This window comes from Dermacentor silvarum, chromosome 2, assembly GCF_013339745.2.
Source record: "Dermacentor silvarum isolate Dsil-2018 chromosome 2, BIME_Dsil_1.4, whole genome shotgun sequence".
Lineage (NCBI taxonomy): Eukaryota > Metazoa > Arthropoda > Arachnida > Ixodida > Ixodidae > Dermacentor > Dermacentor silvarum.
Genome location: NC_051155.1, coordinates 63802513 through 63806956, shown reverse-complemented (window position 1 = coordinate 63806956; position 4444 = coordinate 63802513). Strand labels below are relative to the sequence as shown.

At 43.0% G+C, this 4444-nt stretch overlaps 1 long non-coding RNA gene across 1 annotated transcript; it reads right to left on the bottom strand.

Annotated features, from left to right (window-relative positions):
* Positions 1 to 14: 14 nt before the first annotated feature.
* On the bottom strand, positions 15 to 3232 carry LOC125943037 (uncharacterized). The gene is made up of 2 exons (XR_007465508.1): positions 1852 to 3232; positions 15 to 650 (listed from the first exon to the last, which is right to left on the bottom strand). It is a non-coding gene; the product is annotated as an uncharacterized LOC125943037 (long non-coding RNA).
* Between the last annotated feature and the right edge of the window lie 1212 nt (positions 3233 to 4444).

Below are 4444 nucleotides of genomic sequence, written 5' to 3'. Positions count from 1 at the left end.
CACGAGAACAGCACTGTCCAGCAAATAAATAGGTTTATTTATTCAACTCAGTCAAAAAAGTGTTCTGGGGCACCTTTAACGACTGAAGGAAACTTTGAATTCCTTGGATCCCATTGTTGTCCATCATACTCCAGAAGAGGAAGTGTGGCCCTGCAATTGAGCCTGGTGTTTGGTGTGCCGCCACATGTGCCGGTATAGGTGTGCTTTTTGGGCGCAAGCATATGAGCACTCCTTACACTTGTATGGCTTTTCGCCTGTATGAATGCGGACATGTTTTACCAGATCCGTTCTGTTTGCGGTGACGTAAGAGCACTCGTTACATGCAAAGGGCTTGTCACCAGTGTGGTTTTTGATGTGGTACAATATGGAACTCCTGGTAGCTGATCTATATGGGCAGAGGGCACACTGAAACGGTTTTTCTCCACTGTGCCTGCGCATGTGATTTGAAAGTGTTCCCACTTGCGCAAACCTAGCCAAGCAGACGGTGCACTCAAAGGGCCTCTCTCCAGTATGAGTCAGCATGTGTTGTCTCAAAGATGGTGAACTCTTCGCAACATAGGGGCAAAGGTTGCAGTAGTGACATTTTTTCTTTCTTGAAGCTTCGTCTTCGGTGGAGTAAGTTTCCAAGCTTGTGGACGACCCAGCTGCGCCTGCAAATAGCAAGAGGTTCGCTCTGTACCAACACTGCATGAACAGTGAGAAGGTACACGTCTCGCCAAAAGTATACGAGCTATGTTGCCTGCAACCGCCAGTTTGTCTACAGGCTGTGTAGAAGAGCTCCTGTGGTATGCCATAAGCTTCCATGCCCCGGCGATTGAAAAGAGTTGTATTCACCATCAAGAGGTCTGGATTGTCAACAGCGCCACAGGAACCACACAACACAGCCGAACGACATGTCTGGCAAAGGCGCAGAGTGGCCTGTATACTTTTAACAAAGGCTGTACTTCTGCACCACGCAGAATACGTGTTTGCAAATAGCGTCCAACACGTAAAAGCTCACTGATTGTGCAAGCAGTGACGCTACTGTACTGTGTGTATTCTGCTACGTTTCTATACACCTCAATCTTACCAAAAGGAATGTGCAGATGTTTTACACAGTTTAATTAAAGAGAACTAGGCGAATTAATAACTGACGGAAAGTTACACTGGCACTGTCGCCACTAAGCATCTGCGTCTATATTTATATAAGCATACTCAATACCAGTGAAAACTGTTCCAAACGGCTTAGGTTTGAATCAGCAGTTCACAAAATAAGCAGTAACGACATGAAGCACAGCTAAAAGTAATTCAAAGGAAGAAGGTGGGCTGGATCTATATGAACGAAACAGGAAAAAAAGGCAGAAATGGATGAAAATTTTAAATTCACTAATGAAAAATGAATGCAGAAGGCAGTTCAACTGAATATGTTGGTCCACATTACTGCATCTGAGACATGGTTCAAAACGATACGTCACAGCATGACACAGTGTGAAGAATAAAAAAAAGACACTTTAGCTTTGTGCTATACTCAAGAGCAGCAGTGAATATGTACCATTATACTAATGCAAATATACATTAGCGCTTTCCAATGGTTCATAAACCAAACAAAATACAGTGAAAATTGGTTTGAAAAGTGTAGGGGTGTCTGAGTAATAATTGTTAAGACTTAATCGAATGCTTAAAGCGAATTGAATACTTTTCGAAGTTTCTGAATAATGAACTGCCATATTCACCGTTTACATAAAACAATGTTCACAATGCAGTGCATTCACAACGTTAGCAAGTTTCTGTCGTATGACTGTGTTATAAAGCACAATTTATTAAAAGCACAAATGTAGCGTTAGGAGCAGACAAGCAGTTTTATTCACATACGCTGGACTCATTGGTGAGTGGAAGTGGCAGCAGTTTTGCTGAAAAAGTCTGGCTTCCTGCGCAATGCAAAGTGCTCCACTATGTAACTTCTTGTGATTTATGTCTACTGTAGCCACTGGAATGAAAGTTATCGCAATGTTACCTCAATCGTGCTTGATTGCGCACACTTCGCAATTTGAAGTATTCAACAACTATTTTACAAATATTTGTATTTATGAATAGTGACTATTCGATTTAAAAACCCAGTCGGATAGGGAAATATTCGACTTGTTATTTGAAGGTCTTGAATATTCGCACACTCCTACAAAAGTACTTTTCTGATGGCTTACTGCAGTATTGGTGGCACCACTGAGACTGGTGTACTGGTGTGAGCATTTACAATGCACTGCTTTTACAGCAATTCTGATGGATGCTTCTGCTCACTCATTTTAAAGCACCACATGTTTTACGATGTAGCAACCACTGAGATTGGCATAACAACAAGCTGTTTCTGCTCTATAACTAATATCTATTCATAAAAGGAATTCCTTCTGTAGGACATCTCACTCACCTTGTGAGCATACACACTCATACGTAAGATGTTTGTTTGTGTATGCAACAAACATACATATGATTATATGCAAGACCGTTACAGATACACTTCAGTGAAGAACCCCCAGATCAAAAGCAGAGATAATAATCCTGTGCCTTGCCCCAAAAATGTGCCAGTTCATTTCGACGGAAAAGCAAACTGTTCCTGCTATATTATGTGAGAACCTCGCTGGTTGGAACAATTGTTACATGCATTTGGAAGCACATTACAAACAGTGGTGTGAACAAAGATCATAATCAAGATAAGAAACACACCGATGGCAAATTGTTTCCTTTGCAGCGCTGTTCATCCTGTATTTTACCAACAGCTGTTAGCGTCAGCTATCGTGCAAGAAAACAAACTGGTGCAGTTGTACATCTGAACCGATAAAGGTTAAAAGAGTTCTGACAGTTTAAAGGAGTTCAGACACAAAAATTTTATGCCCTGCATTTCTTGCTTTTTAATGTAGCTGTTGGTTACCTTCCTACCCTAAGTACTGTACGAAGCCTCAATTACTTGACAACACCGCAAGTAATTACAGCACCTTTTTGCAACTCATTTAATATATGTGCCAAGTGTACAGTGGCTTCGGCCATGAAAAAGAAGACTATTCATGTCACAGAAGGCAGAGGTAGTGGTCACAGGTGCACCACAAAATCTCAAGCCTGTGCCATTCAGCCCGGTGTGATGGTTGAAGGCCATACAATGAGTATATTGTCAAAAGCTGCCAAATTGTCCCGAATTTTCAAACGTCAAAGCACTTGTTCTAAGAAATCTCTATGAGTTTCCTATGTAGTTGCATCTAGCGGCCAGCATCATCTTCATTGGCCGCCTTTTATTTATGGCGCGCTCAGGTGCATGGGCACGCGCATGTGCCTCGTGCTGCGCGCTGTGAGGTTACAGAAAGAGGTGATGAATAAAATACAGTCTCTTCTGCTCCTGCCATCGGCCTGAACGGTTCCCTGTTCTTTCATGCTGTGGTGCTCGCCTTGCGATCACATCCGGGTCACCACGTTATAGGGACCGAGGTTAGTTCCACTATAACAATGCGTGAGTCGGCGAGCAAAAGAACAGGGAACCGTTCAGGCCGATGGCAGGAGCAGAGAGACTATATTTGCGAGATTCTGCAAGAGCGCGTCCCCACACATATAGTTTGACGTACACAAGGTGGCGGATGCCGCCTAAAAGTAGGAATAAAGCACGAGGGCACGAGCTGGTGCCACCATCCTTGCCACCACCTCTTCCTTACTACTGCATGTGCGACAAAGTAGGTGTTCACGAGCCTATTCTTGGCAATGGTGCCATGAGCGGGTGGTGGGCCGTCTTGAGTAAGGCATCTAAACAGTCTAGAAAAGCCTTCTTCCAGTATTTTGCATACCCCCTGTTGCAGAATTGCAGGAAACAAAGCATAGTCTCCTTCGCTAGAAATCTCTATGCCTTCCACCGGTTTTGAGAATTGGGTACCCAAAATGTACAGCAAAAGGCACTGCTGTTTTAGTTGATACGTTTCCGTACTGCATTCCTCGGCAGTATGGAAACATACTGTTAGTTAATAATTGCATCGATGATTATTGTGCAAATTTTGACATCCAGCATTGTCGTGAAACTTGGTCAGCAAAAACTGTTGTTTTGCCTAGGGTCCCCTATTAATAGGCCGAGATGATCATCGTAGAGATGCCGGGTATAAATGTAAACATACAAAAGGTGCTCCAAATAGAGTGCAGCTATTACAAAGGGAGCTGGCATAATGTAGTGATTCCTTTCCCTGGATTCTGTTCTTTGCTTCTCATCCATTGTTCTTGATTGGCCAATCCTGGTGACAACATCAGCGGAGTGGTGCTAAGACCCCTGACAAAAGAAGTGGTATAGAGTTGTTACACTATCCCAACTCTGCATTTTATAACTCAATGACAAGGGCTAACAAACATCAAGAAAGGAAAACGGGAAAGCATTGGGAACAGCTGATAAAGATTGCTAGGAAAGTCATTCGGAATGTAACCATCACTTCTGAATATCAGCGTC